Source organism: Nomascus leucogenys, chromosome 2 (genome assembly GCF_006542625.1).
Source record: "Nomascus leucogenys isolate Asia chromosome 2, Asia_NLE_v1, whole genome shotgun sequence".
In the NCBI taxonomy this organism is placed as follows: Eukaryota; Metazoa; Chordata; class Mammalia; order Primates; family Hylobatidae; genus Nomascus; species Nomascus leucogenys.
In genome coordinates, this window is record NC_044382.1 from 152,024,601 (window position 1) to 152,041,529 (window position 16,929).

A 16,929-nucleotide genomic window follows, 5' to 3' on the forward strand; every position below is an offset into this window, starting at 1 on the left:
CGTAATCCGTTCACTCACTAAGTAAGTAGACCAGAGAAAGCTATAAGTCAATGCTAACACCTTTGGTTCTTTTTGAGTTTCTGAGGTTGAATGCAGTGACAATTTTGTGGCAAGATGATCTTAAATGTTTTGGAAGCAAAAGCATTATTTGTTGAAAGAAGGCTGGTTGTCACTATGTACATATATTTGGTGATGAGGATGGGACCCTGTAGGGGTAGGAGAGCACCAACCTGGAGCAGGTGGTGCAGGCCCCCTCCAGGCCCAACTGGAATTTGAGCAGATCCTGCGTTAGAGGACCACTCAGGCCCCTTGAGGAGTCTGGAACCATTGTGCCTATCCCCTGAAATGAGCATGGCGTGGTGTTGTTACTCCTTTTACAGAAACTTAAGTAGAAGATGCGTGAGAGCCATGTTTTGTATTCCTTCCTTTCTATTAAAAATCATTGGTTGAGGCTTATGTTTCACATTAATTGAAACCCTGTTATTCACATGGCACTGAAGCTGGGAATTGTGTTCTAGTTTGAACTTTCTAGAAAGAAACCTTAGGATATTGCTGTCTCTGGAGCAGATGCACAAATGACTGAGTGACAGATGGCCACTCCTCAGCCAGTGGCTATTTGTAAGGAATTCTAGTGCATGGAAAGTGCTAAATTAGCAGGGCTCTTGGGGGTGTCCCCTGTTACCAAACAGAAAAACTCCAAGAGATTCTCCACTAAGAAACATAGAAGTTTCTCCTAGTTCTTCACTGGGGGCCTAAAGGCTCCACTGAGAAGTGTATTTCAACACGATTTGAGGCAGGTGAATCCAGGAGTTCGAGACCAGCCTGGACAACATGGTGAAAACCCCATCTCTACAAAAAAAATACCAAAATTAGCCCAGCACGGTGGCACATGCCTGTAATCCCAGCTACTCCAGAGGCTGAGGTGGGAGGATCACTTGAGCCTAGGAGGTGAAGTTTGCAGTGAGCCGAGATCATGACATTGCACTCCAGCCTGGGTAACAGAGTGATACCCCGTCTCAAAAAAAAAAATAACAACCATGAAAGAATTCCCTCCCCCTACCCAAATTCCCATTATTCTTGACAGGGGTCCATTAGGCCTCAGCAGTTTGCCAAAGGAGTCTGTATTAGTTTCCTTGTCTGCTGTAAAAATGACCACAAACTGGGAGGTGAGGGGTTGGGGTGGGGTTTTAAGCAACAGACATTTATTCTTTCCCAGTTCTGGAGGTCAGAATGCTCAAATCAAGCATCTGCAGGGCTGAGTCCTCCTACATGCCCTGAAGGAGAATCCATTCCCTGTCTGTCTCCCAGCTTCTGGAAGGTGCTGGTAATCCTAGGTGTTCCTTGGCTCAGGGCAGCATCACTCTAGTCTTTGCCTCTGTCTTCGTACGATGTCCTCTGTGTGTCTATGTCCTCTCCTCTCAGAAGGATGCCAGTCATTATTAGATTTAGGGCCCACCCTAAATTCAGGATGATCTTATCTCAAGATTCTTAACTTAATTACATCTGCCAAGACTCCTTGCCAAATAAGGTCTCATTCGCAGGTTCTGGAATTTAGGATGTGGATATAACTTTTGGTTGGAGGCGGGGGTGGGGGGTCACCATTCAACCCACTACAGAGTCCATGACACAAAAAAGGTTCTGAAGCTCCATGATCTTGCCTGGGGCTTCCTGATCTTTCCTATCAAGCTCCACATTTTCATGAATTTTGCTTCTGTAACTTGCTTCTATTCCAGACTCCATAACCAGGTGAAGTGTGTGCCTTGTAAATGGAAAATTATGATGCATTTTTTTCTGTTCAAAGAGCTTCTAAACAGGATTCAACTGTCGCGAAGGCTGACAAGTGCATCTTTCCATCTCAAAAATGGTCTGATCAGGAACCCATGGAATGGGGGATGATTGACAATCTCTCTCATGGACATTCTGCAGCCTGACACTTACATAATGCTTTCCTGGCAGGTGGAAAATCCCACAGTGCTTAGGCTAATGCTTCTCAGCTTTGGGCTCTATTTTCTGTAGGTCAGTCTCAAGGCTGATACCCACTCCCCGGCCTCCGGCCCCTGCCACTTCTCCAGAAAGATTTGAAGCCATTGTGGGGTCAGGGCTGACTGAGAGCTCTGCCGTGTAGAAACCACTTTCACCCACATGACTTAATGTGGCCAGGAGGCTTGTTTCTCCCTGGCTTAGAGCCAATTTCTCTGGCTCTTCAAGTCTCAACTTAAATGTCACCTCCAAGCCGCCTGACCACCCTGTCTGCCCTGAGGTCCTTGCATTTTCTCTTCTCTTTCCTTCTTTGTCTCTTTTTGATGTCTGCATAGTGAGGGGACCTCAATCTCTTTGATGACATAATTTTTAAATTTCCTCTAGTCAAAACCAGAATAGAGAAGTGGGAAACCTTTGGAGATAACCATGTTTCAATAGCTTAGGAAACATGTAGAGCAAAATCTTGGTGATTTTAGTTTTAATATTCAATTACAATTTCTCTGAAATAGCACAATGGCCAAAAATAGACCATTATGCTGAGTTTAAACAGCTTTTGTTCCTAAAACTGTTGATGATATCTGATGCTTGTTTGTCTTCATTTCTTCTGATGGAGGTAGAATTCACACCCTCTGAAATCGCCCAATTTAAGGGGTAAAATTCAGTGGACATTGGCATATCTACAAGGTTGACCCAAGTCATATTTGGAATGCTTGGCAACTGCCAAGGCACAGATTTACTTTTTTCCTTACTTGGAGTATGTTTACTGTAGTAAACAGTGTTGAAATCATATTTGAAAAATAGAGAATGTAAAACACGAATGCTTTCTGCACAGAGTACCTTGCAGCGCAGAGACACATGGAGGGGTGAGAAGCTGGATGGGTGTCTGCCAAGCTGGAGAGAGGAGAAGCCAGGAAGAGGGCTGCCCTGTGGAAACCCCCAGGTTAGTGGCAAAAATGAGACACAGCCACGGAAAACTTTCCTGAATTCCACGGAGAGCTGGGGAGGAAGACACCGAAAGAAATTCCCTGGTCCATGATGCTGCTGAGGGACGCGTCCCCCATGTCCTCTCCTTATTCTCCAGAGAGACGCCTCCCCTTGTCCTCCTCATTCTCCTGAGGGAGGCTCCCCTGTGTCCTCCTTATTCTCCTGAGGGAGCTTCCCCTCGTCCTCCTTATTCTCCTGAGGGAGCCTCCTCTGTGTCCTCCTCATTCTCCTGAGGGAGCCTCCCCTGTGTCCTCCTCATTCTCCTGAGGGAGCCTCCCCTTGTCCTCATTCTCCTGAGGGAGCTCCCCTTGTCCTCCTCATTCTCCTGAGGGAGCCTCCCCTGTGTCCTCCTCATTCTCCTGAGGGAGCCTCCCCTTGTCCTCCTTATTCTCCTGAGGGAGCCTCCCCTGTGTCCTCCTATTCTCCTGAGGGAGCCTCCCCTGTGTCCTCCTCATTCTCCTGAGGGAGCCTCCCCTTGTCCTCCTTATTCTCCTGAGGGAGCCTCCCCTTGTCCTCCTCATTCTCCTGAGGGAGCCTCCCCTTGTCCTCCTCATTCTCCTGAGGGAGCCTCCCCTTGTCCTCCTTATTCTCCTGAGGGAGCTCTCTTGTCCTCCTATTCTCCTGAGGGAACCTCCCCTTGTCTCCTTATTCTCCTGAGGGAGCCTCCCCTGTGTCCTCCTTATTCTCCTGAGGGAGCCTCCCCTGTGTCCTCCTCATTCTCCTGAGGGAACCTCCCCTTGTCCTCCTTATTCTCCTGAGGGAGCCTCCCCTGTCCTCCTTATTCTCCTGAGGGAGCCTCCCCCGTGTCCTCCTTATTCTCCTGAGGGAGCCTCCCCGTGTCCTCCTTATTCTCCTGAGGGAGCCTCCCCCGTGTCCTCCTTATTCTCCTGAGGGAGCCTCCCCCGTGTCCTCCTTATTCTCCTGAGGGAGCCTCCCCCGTGTCCTCCTTATTCTCCCGAAAGACGCCTCCTGTGTCCTCTACTTATTCTCCTGAGGGAACCTCCCCTGTGTCCTCGTTATTCTCCTGATAGACGCCTCCCCTCGTGTCCTCATTATTCTCCTGAGGGACGCCTCCTCTGTGTCCTCCCAGATGCTCCTGAGGGACGCTTCTTGGTGTTTCTCAGTGCTCAGCAGCCAGCGGTGCATGGCCTGTCCCACTCACATTCCCTGTTCTAGCACAGAGTCCTTCTGGGCTGGGCTCCCAGTACCCTGTGTACTCCTTCCTCCTCTAATGATGGCTGCGGTGGGCTGTGCCTCCCGCTGCCCCCTGGGTATGCTCATGGTCCAGGATCACACTGCTCCTTGTGTGCACTGCAGAGTCCAAGAACACACGCGGGGACCACTGCTCCTCTGGCATTCCTGGCAGTATGTTTTCTCCTGCTTGGGTCCGTTCCTCCACACCTGTGGAAAACCTTTCTATCCCTTACACCCGTTGTACCTGCTGCTTCCCCCATGAAGCCGTTTCTGGTGGTTCCTGTGTAGGGCGAATTGGATGTGGTGGGATAAGCCCCATTCACTTCACACCAGCACTCTGGGTTTTCACCTGCTCCACCTCTGAGTCCTGGGGCGACTGTTGTCACCTCTCTGCATCCCAGTTGCTGCCCACGAGGCTGTGGAGAAGCCCCAACAAACAGCCCAGGGGAAAGAGCCTTGTAGATTTTATTTTATTTATCTTTCCCTGTGAATTCCCACAGTGCCTGCCCAGTTTGAATCTTCTCAACCACATGAATTGTTTGCTTTGAATTGTAGTGATTTGTACACCTGTCAAAATTTCCCCACCAGGAGGCCGCTGGATTCTTCATAGCTCCTGAGCACTTAGCACGCCCTGTGCACATTCGTTTTCTTTTTTCTTTCTGAAATGGAGTCTTGCTCTGTCACCCAGGCTGGAGTGCAGTGTCAAGATCTTGGCTCAGTGCACCCTCTGCCTCCCAGGTTCAAGCGATTGTCCTGTCTTAGCCTCCCCAGTAGCTGGGATTACAGACGCACTCCACCATGCCCAGCTAATTTTTATACTTTTGATAGAGACAGGGTTTCACTATGTCGTCCAGGCTGGTCTTGAGCTCATGACCTCAGGTGATCCACCCGCCTGGGCCTCCCAAAATGCTGGGATTACAAGCGTGAGCCACAGTGCTCAGCTGTTTTCTGAACAGCTATGTCAACAGGTTAGTCCTGCTTCAAGGACCAAGTAGAACTTCTTCCATGTCCTGGATTTGCCCCTTGGCAGTGTCTCGTCCCTGTGAACTGATGTGAGCGCTACGTAAGCGGCTTCTTCTCACTGCGTGCATTGACTCTTGCCCCGGGACTCTCCTTTCCTACCCACCCCCCATCTCCGGATTCAGCCTTCAGCTGACTTTCTGCTATTAGTTCAACCTGTTCTGGTTTCTGGCTTTCACCCCCAGACATGCTTCCACTTGCAACTTCATCATGGGGTTCACCCGCTAAGGCACCCTGGCTCGGGGCTTCTGTATTCCCCAGGTCTGAATTTGGAATTCCTCGCTTCCACCTTGCAGCAGCCTCCTCCAACCCCATTCATCCTTGGCCCTGGGCCTGTACAGCCAGGCTCTGGCTGGGCGATCTTTCCGGATACCGCTTTGAAGAGTTTACCTGCCAATCTCCAAGTTTATCACGAGTGTATTCCCATGAACATTTCAAGGTAGCACTATGTATCAATGCTTTTTCTCAAAAGTCATTAGATTTTGAAGCATATAGAAAAGAATAACACAGTGAATGTTCACCTGCAGCTTTGTCAGTCTTTACATTATGTGATATTCACTTCATATTGCTTTGGTTATATACAATAGAGCAGTCACGGCTGGGACTCTGTTGGCTACGTCTCATGGGGATGCCATTTACTTCCTCCTCCTCAGAGATAACAATTACCTTGAAGTTAGTCTCCATCATCCTCATACACATTTTAATTTCATGTCTACTGACGTCATTTCACAAACACATTACTCTGTGGTGCGTGTTTCCAGCTTCATATAAACGCCATGATATTGCATGCAGTTATTCTGTAACTTGTGTTTTTTTTGTTCAAAATTGTATTTTCTAGGTTCATCATATGAACTGTGCTGTTCTATCTATTGTATTCAAATACCACAGGTCATCCACGACCTCTTGAGGTGTGTCTATGTTGCTTCCAAGTTTTGTGCCATAACAGATGTTGCCCACGTACATATTGTTTTCTGTGTCTTATTGATCACGTGTATGATCGAGGATCTTTGCCTCAAATTGGAATTCTTGATGCATAGAGCATGACATCTTTTTTTTTTTTTTTTTTTAAGACCGTTTTGCTCTGTCGCCCAGGCTGGAGTGCAGTGGCGCAATCCTGGCTCACTGCAGTCTCCGCCTCCGGGGTTCAAGCAATTCTCCTGTCTCAGCCTCCCAAGTAGCTGGGATTATAGGCGTCTGCCACCACACCTGGCTAATTTTTGTATTTTTTAGTAGAGATAGGGTTTCACTATGTTGGTCAGGCTGGCCTTGAACTCCTGACCTCAAGTGATCTACCTGCCTTGGCCTCCCAAAGTGCTGGGATTATAGGTGTGAGCCACTGCGCCCTGCCACGCATGACATCTTTACCCTTGGAGACAATGCCAGAATTTTCCACATGGTTCTGTCAGCTTCACCCACTGATATCTGCCAGAGTGAATACGACGCTCGCAATTTCTCTACTTTCTCAGCCTTGCTAGGCATTGGTAGACTTTGAGAGTCTTGCTGATATAAGGAGTATGAGAGTCTACGTCACTGTTTGAGTTGCATTTTCCTCATCGCTATCATAGTTGAGCATCTTTCTGTGTCCTGATTGGCTTTTTGGATGTTTTTAAATCTTCTATGAATTATCCAGTTAAATAAAATATTTAAAAACAGCTTTATTGAGCGATAATTCACATACCATACGATTCATCCATTTTAAGTGTCCAACCCAATGGCTTTTAGTACATTCACAAAACTGTGTAATCATCATCACCATCAAGCTTAGAACATCTTCTCACCCCAAAAAGAAGCCCCATATGCGTTTGCAGTCACTCCTCATTTTCTTTCAAATTCCCTACCCCTAGCTAATCACTGATGTACTTTCTGTCTGTTGTATGAGGGGAAATAGGTATTGGGGAATTGGATGATTGTTGAGGCATCTTTTGCCCAACAGTCAGCCTCCCAGTAACCTGAAAGAAAGCTCCTCCACCTCTCTGGGTGTCTCTTTCCAATGTAGCAACCTTGGGCACTGGGCAAAGGCTTGTCCTAAACTTTGGCCCCTCCCACCAAACCATGCCCAACTTGTGGTCTCTGGGGACACTGGGAAATGGACTGTCCCCAACGGGACACCCTCCCCGTTCAGGCACAGCTCATAATGAAGCCCCCCAACTATGACAGGAGGAAATTTCTTCACTGCTGGCGCTGACCAAGGAAGACTGAGGGCGCCCGGGATTCTTTGCCCCATGTCTAGTGAGTCCACTGAACCCAGGGTAATTGGGACGGCATCCGGTAAAATTATTTTCTTTCTTTTGAATAATGGGGCATGCCTATCGGTATTAACTGAATATAAAGGCCCATTAGAATGATCATCTGTTTCTGTTGTTGGCATGAAGGGCAAACAAGAAACCCCATACAAAACACCGCCTGTACACTACTCATTTCATGGAGTTACCCTCACTCACTCTTTCTTGGTCACTCCTCACTGTCCCACTCCTTTATTAGGAAGGGACATTCTACACAAACTAGGAGGAATCATTCATTTATCAGCACTACATCAAAGCATCCCTTATTTATTGTTATGTCAAGAACAAAACCCTTCCTGAGACACTCAACATCAAACAGACTTAAATCCCAAATTCCTCAGGCAAGTAAACCCCATAATATGAAGCACTGACTTCCCCATAAAAGCTGCCCACCATTCTCTAATCCAAATTTCACTGAAGGGATCCTAAGCACTATATAGTGGTCCTAAAATGTCCCCTCAATCCTCATGGATTATGGGGACACAAGCCCATCATCTCCTGACTTTTGGCTGCCAATATATTAATCCCCTCCTATTCTCCCCATAGTACTCCCTATTCTCCCAATCAAAAAACCAGATGGCTCCTATAGACCAGTTCAGGATTCGTGACAAATCAACTCCACTGTTGGGACAACTCCATTGCCCCAGACCCCTACACCCTCCTATCACGAATTCCTCCCAACACTAGCCATTTCTCTGTGTTAGACCACACACTCTTCTTTATGTAATATAGATTCAAGACACTTGAAGAAAAATTTACTTTCACGCCACTATGGGAAAAGAGAGAAGGGTCTTGTCATGGATAAGTACTCAATGATAAATTGACATATCATGTTAGTCGTTTGAGGAATTTTATGTGTCAAAACAGTAAATAACCCAATCCAAGCAACAAATAAGGAAATAAAAGCATGAGAATAATTTTTAGGGAAAAGAAATCTGACATTCATAGTTCAAAAAGATAACCATGCCTATTCCAGTCAATGTGGGGGAGTTTCAGCAGTGATATCTGGCAGGCACTGTCTCTCCAGAACAACTACACACTGGGATGAAATAAACAGGTTTCTATCACCACAGTGTAACCATTGACTTAAATCTAAAAAGGAGTCCCTGGAAATTATTCTATAAAGAGATAGATCCAAACTCCTTGAGGTTCTAAGAGGAACCCAAGAAATGGAGGCAAGTGACAAAAAAGAATTTTTTTTTTTTTTTTGGAAACAGGGTCTTGCTTTGTCACCCAGGCTAGAGTGCAGTGAGTGTGGTCACAGCTCACTGCAGTTTGAACTCTTGGGCTCAAGACATCCTCTTGCCTCAGCCTCCTGAGTAGCTGGGACTATAGGCATGTACCACAATACACAGCTAATTTTTAAATTTTTAGCAGAGATGAGGTCTTGCTATGTTGCCCAGCCTGGTCTTTACCTCCTGGGTTCAGGGGATCCTCCCACCTTGGCCTCCCAAAGTATTGGGATTATAGGCATGGGCCACCGCACCCAGTGAGGGAAGAGAATTAATGCACCTCCTGAGGCTTCACATGGTCTACCTGAATCTAATTTTTATACACGTTCCATGAGCAGCCCATGAGGCAGATGTTGTTTGCACATTCATCTGGCTTGGCTTGAAAGTGATGATGCATTTATTTGCATGAGTAGGTGACAGGGGTTAAAAAATGAGATCAGAACCAGAAGAAGACTGTCAGGAAGGAAATGACTAACTCAACAAGAAATTTCAGCCATTCGTGTCCTGTCCCCAGCAACTCCCCCACTAAGTTCCCAGTAGGTTCATTTTCAGTTTGTAGAACAACTCTGCCTGGAGAGATTACGTACAATCATAGGCTTTTAGGTCTGGACGAAACCTGAGTGCCTCACTTGTGCAACCATTTCATTTCATAGAAAAGGAAACAGAGGTGTGAATTAGATCCCCCTGCTCTGGACTGTGCCTCCACTCCCTGAGCAAAGCAATACAGAGCAGTGGAAAGAGCCTTGGTTTGAAGTCAAGAGGTTCCAGCCCCCCGTGCCTCAGTTTCCCCATCTGTCAAGTGAGGATAACCATGGCTGCCCTGCTCTACTGGGCAGGGCAAAGGAGATAATTTAAAAGCAAGTATCTTGTAAAAGAGAAAGCAAGCTGCAACTTTAAGTTGCTACTCCTAGTCCCCCTCAAAGCTGCCTAGCAAATTGATTCTTCTCCTTAGTTTCCTGCACTGAGTTCTAGAACTCAGTGCTGGGACTCAAAGGGTCCCTCTGGACTCCTGAGCCTGGGGAACCCACTCTGCCTTGGAACCCTTCCTTGCATCCTTCCTTTTTAGGCAATCATTTGGTGCAACCCAGCCAACCACGCAATTACAGAGAAAGAAACAGCCAAAAGAAATAGCGAGAAGGGAATTACGACCTGGGGTGCATTTGACTGCTTCAGTTCCAAAAATACTTACTGAACACCTATTAGGTGGCAATGAAGTTGACCTCGAATCACAGAACTTTAAAATTCGAAGAGCCTTGGAGATTATGGATTAAGTAGTACACTCTCCCGAATCACACAGCAACACTGCAATCACCTCTAACAGGTCGCCTAGCATGTGTTCCCTTCATGCTTCCAGGGACAGGTGGCTCCCACATCACCAGGCACTTCATTCCATTTGTAGAAAGATTGTTAAAGCACAGCCCATTATTAAGTGGACTGAGGTATGCATGGGGGCAAATTCTGCCCACTGACACACAACTACCATATGCCACCAAAGTCCGAAATGAAGCCTGCTTACAAATGAAGACAATTACAAAGTCCTCAGTCTTTTCTCTAAGTGCCAGGGTAAAAATGGACTTCTAGGATTGCATTTAAAAAAATCTCTTACCACGCTCAAAATCTGTGATTCTCCTTAGAGGTAAATTATTATTGTTGCATTGATATTTTATCGTGCTTCTGGCATTTGTTTCTCAGAGATGCACCTGCTGCACGTCTGCAAAGGTAAGCTGGAGACGAACATGGATGAGCGTTCCGGATTATTTGGCACTGCTTGCTAAGCACACAGATTCATGATGCACTGAGTCAGAATCCCTGGAGGCTCCTCCTAGGAACCTACATCTTGATAAGTGTCCCACTGTTGCTTATTTATGCTAAAATTTAAAAACACTCATCTACATCCCATGTCAGAATAGATATAACATATATTTTGTAATTGTTGACTTTGTAATTGTCTTCATTTGTAGGCAGGCTTGGAGTCCCATAGGTGAACCCACCTCCCAGGTTCCAGCAATTCTCATGCCTCAACCTCCTGAGTAGCTGGGATTACAGGTGCCTACCACCACGCCCAGCTAATGTTTGTATTTTTAGTAGAGACAGGGTTTCACCATGTTGGCCAGGCTGGTCTCGAACTCCTGACCTTAAGTGATCCACTGCCTCGGCCTCCCAAAGCGCTGGGATTACAGGCGTGAGCCACCATGCATGGCCCAGAATTTATATTTTTCACAAACTAGTATTTCCTGGCAATAGCCCTAAATGTTCAGGATATTTTTGATCTATGCTTAAGAAACCTTTTACTCTTAAGTTTTTTTTCTCCCCCGGGACTGTTTCAGATTCTTCCATTAGTAATAAATGTGAATAAAATTTATACGTGAAAGGCAAAACGTTATTGAATGCTTAATGAAATTTTTTTCTTTACATTAAGTGTTTACATACTTTGCTACTCCTCGGAGGAGGGTTATGAATTAAATACGTAACACATTACAGCTGTTTAATAAACATCCAATAAATGAATGCCAATGCATTTAAAAGTAATGAGTTTTAGGATATAAAAAATAGAAATCTCAGGTTTTTATTTGTAATCCTTCTAGAGTAAAGAAACAGATTGCGGCAATATTAGCAATTCGTAAATCCCCATCCAAACCCACCGGGAACAGATAGAGCAAACTGACTCAGTGAAAGAGAAACGACTGGAAGCAAAACGGGGTCAAAGTTCATGTCGTTAGGGGAGATACATTTTACCCAGTTTCTCAATATTTCTCCTTCCAAGTCCCCTGAGTCGGTCCCAACTTACTGCCTTTTAGAGATCTCACTTCTATTGTAAGATAGCTTCTTACACGAAAACATTTACCACTTGTGCACGTATATATATATCTCTATACATATGCAACACACACACCCTGTGTATTCAACTGCCTGATAAACTGTAGTCATTTGTTCTGTGTTGTGGAGACTGATAAGTGAATCTTTTCCTTATCTGCCAGGGTAAACTGCCAACTTTCAAATACTCTTTGGTTTCCCCAGGTGAGTCATGCACCTTCCAGTGTCGGTAGCCGCAGGGCTGCTCATGCATGTGACTGGGTCTTAGTTTTTTGACCTAGAGAAGGTATACCAAAGTCTTTGCTTGAGCCAACATCTTTGCCAGGTGCCCCCATTGTGTTTATTTTTGTTATATAAACCTTAAGTGGATGGCAGGATGATGTTTCCGCAGGTGCACACCTGTTTACAGACCACCCACATCAGGCAGGGCAATCCCTCTGAGGGGCCGCAGCAGATGTGAGGGGCTTCCTGTTTTCATTCCAGCCTTCCTCTGAAACACTGGTGTGTAGTGGCAACGTTGTTCTTAAGCTTGAGCCCCCTGACCAAGTGAAGCATGAGAAAACGCAGCTTACCTTAGTTAGAGGTAGCTAAGCACAGGTAAATTAGCCACAGGCACCTTTGGAACCAGCAGCAGGTGCGGCAGACCGGACCCTCTTCATGTGCAAGAGAGTTCGCACGGCACGCTGGGAGTGCTGCCTCCAGGAAGGCCTGTTCTGGGGTTGACCCTTAGCTGCTGTCCGGGAACTTGGATTTCAGGAGGGTTCCTGCCACCCTAAACGACAAAAGCGGCTCACTGTGTCCGAACTATTTGGGCAAACAGTGTGGTTTATGCTGAACACCTGCTTTCCTTCTGGGAGTCTGGAATTTTTTGGAACATGCCAGGCAGAAGGTGCCTATGTGACCAGCACCCCCCATAAAAACCCAGGGCTCTGAGTCTCTAGTGAGCTTACCTGGTTGACAACATCTCAAATGTATTGTTGCAACTTGCTGATGGAGGAATTACGTGCGTTGTCTGGGATTCCACCGGAGAGGACTCTGGAAGCTTGGGCCCGGTTTCCTCCAGCCCTCGCCCCGTGCATCTTTCCCCTGTGCTGATTTCACTCTGCATCTTTTTGCTGCAATCAATGGTAGCTGTGAACGCAACTATATGGCAACTCTTGTGGGCTCTCGTCCTGCTGAATCACTGAGCCTGGGGAGTTACTGGGGCCTCAACTCAGATAGGTATAAAAATTAACACACCTCCTAGAGCACAGAGATGAGCAGCGTTCTTCCAGCTTTCTTTCCTTTTGCCCTCCCTGAGATTTTTTTTTTTTTTTGCATTGAGTTTATACCTTGTCTATTTAAGGCATTTCTAATTTAGTGTTGGGATAAGTAGGGGCACTGAAATAGTATAAGATTTCCCCCTTACCTCAAGAATAATTCAGCAAAATAATTCATAACATGGAGCAGGTACCAAATTATAAAGATTTCAGTATAGCTGGAGTCTAGTGTTTTTAAAATGTGGCTTAGTGAAGGCTGGAGTAGGAAAGAGGACAAGATTTAAGGTGGATCCTAAGGACGATGTGGCCGGCAGAATAATGGCCCACAGAGAGGCCGAAGTCACAGCCCACGAAACCTGGGACTGTGTTAGGCGACATGGCAAAAGGATATTCATGTTGTAGACGGAATGAAGGTTACTAATCAGCTGACCTTACAACAGGGAGATGATCCAGGTGGACTCAATATAATTACACTGTCCTTAAACGTGGAAAAGGGTGGTGCACCTGCAGTCCCAGCTACTCAGGAGACTGTGGTGAGATGATTGTTTGAGCCCATGAGTTCGAGGCTGCAGTGAGCCATGATTACACCACTGCACTCCAGCCTGGGAGACAGAGCAAGACCTTGTCTCTTAAAAAAAGGGGAGGCAGGAGAGAAGGGCAGAGTGATGTGACATGAGGAAGACTCACTCGCCATTCAAAGCCACTGCGGGCTTTGAAGATGGAAGAAGAGGCCGTGAGCCAAGGCAGGCAGCCGGAGAGAAGCTACAAAGACAAGGAGTGGATTCTCCGCTGCAGCCTCCAGGAGGAGCCGGCTCTGCCAACACCTTCATTTTAGCCCAGTGACACCGTGTTGCACTTGTGACCTGCAGAACTATAAGATTGTAAACTTGCGGCCAGGCACGGTGGCTCACGCCTGTAATCCCAGTACTCTGGGAGGCTGAGGCAGGTGGATCACGAGGTCAGGAGATCGAGACCATCCTGGCTAACACGGTGAAACTCTATCTCTACTAAAAAAATACAAAAAATTAGCCGGGCGTGGTGGCAGGTGCCTGTAGTCCCAGCTACTCGGGAGGCTAAGGTAGAAGAGTGGTGTGAACCCAGGAGGCTGAGCTTGCAGTGAGCCGAGATCAGGCCACTGCATTCCGGCCTGGGCGACAGAGTGAGACTCTGTCTCAAAAAGAAAAAAGAAAAAGAAAAAAAAAAAGATTGTAAACTTGTGCTGTTTCAAGCCATTAAGTTTGTGATAATTTGTGACAGCCACCATAGGAAGTGCATTGAGATTTGTAGTATTTTGGGGGGGGGGGTGAAGAGGAGGGTGAAAAGGAATGGACAAGCCTGTCAGGTCCCTGGATGGAGATTTAATGACGATGCCAAGACTATAGATCCTATCGAGAATCCTGCATCCCCCGTGCCCTACAGCTACCAGGGAGATGAGGCACTGGGAGAGTTTGTACTCAGCTGGTGGTTTTGTGCCCTCTGGGCCTAGAAAATATGTAATGCTGCCATCCCTGTATGGGCAGAAGGATGGTTAATGCAGCCCCACTCAGGGCAGTTTGGGGGCTCACCTGAATTTCCCCACTGGGAGCCTCTCTCCTGACTTAACCTCAACAGAGGCATCTTCTTCCAAGTGCTGCTTGTGACTCAGCCCCCAATGCCTGAGGACACACCTTCAGCCTCTCTCCTGACGTTCCCCTGCCTTTCTAGGAGGCCCTGGAGGGCAGGACCCCATACTGGCTCTCTGCTGAGTGACCCAGCTCTGGCCTATGGGACATGTGTGCGTTTCCCTTGCCCAGCACACGCTGGGGCTGCCACCATTCCCAGAGCAGTGCAGGCTCTTGGCGCCACCACCCAAGTGCCCTGTCAATTTCCAGGGCAGGAGTCAGAGCCCCATCTGCAGGTGACTCTGGCTTCCTCAGGACTGAGTTCACACCTGTGCTCGCAGCGAACATGTTTCCGAGCACTCTTGAACTCACTTGCTAAGCTTGGCTTGGAAAGTGTGAAGGGAGAGGTGGGGGTCCGCAGCTGGAAAGGCTCTCACCTCCTCCCTCTCTCTTGAACCCATTTTATGTCTCTCCTCTGGCAAAGGGGTAGATCTGCACATATGAGTCTCATACACTTTGGAAGTGGTTCCTGTAGAAGCCGAGCCAGGAAGAATCTAACACCCTCTTGCACTACAATTTATTGAGCTTTTACTTTGTATCGGGCACCGTTTTAAGCCGTTTATATGTAAGATTGGATGGATTTCCACCACTCTTATTCCCATCTTGAGAAAGAGTACCCTTTCCCCAAGACTAGGAGAAACAGCCAGAGCCATAGAGGAGGGCCTTTTGTAACATCATCAGAAGTGGAGAAGAGGTACCGAGATCCCATTAGCGAAGTGCAGCCAAAGAGTCATGCTAAGTTCACTGTGTCCCTTGAGGCATTGCCTTCCTCAGCTCTGGCTGCCATCATACAACCCCATAGCTTGTGTGGCTTACACAGCAGACATTTATTTTCTCAGTGTTCTGGAGGCTGGAAGTCTGAGATCAGGATGCCAACACGGTCAGGTTTAGGGAGGGCTCCTTTCCTGGCTTGCAGACGGCTGCCTTCTCGCTGTGCCTCACATGCGCAGAGAGTGAGTGACAGCAAGCTCTCTGGTGTCCCTAGTCCCTCATCAGAACTTCATTACCTCATGAAGGTCCTATCTCCAAATACCAACACATTGGGGGTCAGGGCTCAACATATGTATTTAGGGGACATCATTTGGTCCACAGCAGGCACTGTGCGGGTCAGAAGGCCTCCCAGGGATTTGGTCCTGAGGCTGGCTGTGGAAGGTGCCCTTGCTTCATCGCCTCTGCACCTGCTCCACGGTAAGAACTGGGCAGACAGATTGGCAGCTTAGGCCAAGCAAGACAGATGGTACGGAGGCTTGACAGGAAGATTTCTGGAGATCAGGAAGATAGGAATTAAGGAAGGTGCAGAAGAAGAAAAAGGGACTCCATGAAGAGGAGAGGGTCTCTAAAAGCTGGAAAAATAAGTGAGGAGGTGAGAACCAGTCTGAAGCACCCACCTGTGACCTGGTGGGCGCAGGAAGGTGTTAGAGGAGCTAGGGAGCTGACCAGATGGGAGGAACCCTTCCCATTCTTCATGGAGGCAGATTATCACTGGTGTGCAATTGGCATTCTTAGAGTTAGGAATCACTGTGTCCATTTTTCCAGACTTTTCTCATTGATGACGACTTGACCTTTCCTCTCTAATGAGCAAGGTGGAGGAAAGAACTCTCTCTCTCACACATATACTCTCTCACTCAATGCCCACCAATCCTAAGAGGCAGGAACAATTGATTGGGTTAGGCCATAGTAAACTGCCCTTCTGTAGGTCAAAAAGTTGAATGTAGGTGATGTCACAGAATTTAACCTAGTATTACCATCAATGCCATTATACAGATTAGGACACTGAGGCTTTGGAAGGTTAAGTCATTTGCTCGAGCTCATGCATTTGGTGAGTCAGGGAGCTTGGATTTGAACTGGGGCCTAACTCCCAAACCTGCTGTGGTAGGCTGCCATCCATGGAAACAGGGGTTCCTGCGGGAATGTGTAAGAGATGAGGTTGGTAAGTATGACTTTTTTTTTTTTTTTTTTTTGAGACGGAGTCTCGCTCTGTTGCCCAGCCTGGAGTGCAGTGGCACAATCTCGGCTTACTGCAAGCTCCGCCTCCCGGGTTCACGCCATTCTCCTGCCTCAGCCTCTCCGAGTAGCTGGGACTACAGGCGCCCGCCACCACGTCCGGCTAATTTTTCGTATTTTTAGTAGAGACGGGGTTTCACCGTGGTCTCGATCTCCTGACCTCGTGATCCACCCGCCTCGGCCTCCCAAAGTGCTGGGATTACAAGCGTGAGCCACCGCGCCTGGCCGGTAAGTATGACTTTTAGATGCCAGGAGTTGACCTGTGTGGCTACCACTGGGAAGCCCCTGAAGACAGAAAGGCCGAGTAGCAAAGTAGACTCAACAGGGCGGGGATGAGGAGGCAGGAGGGCAAGTAGGCCACTGCGAGATCAGGAGGAAATTTACTGGGATTGTGAGATGCTGGAAGGAAGGATCAGAGAACCGGGGACTGTGCTCTACATCTGTTTGCTGCAATAAATGGTATTGCATGAGATACCATTTACTGCCATGTGTCCTCATT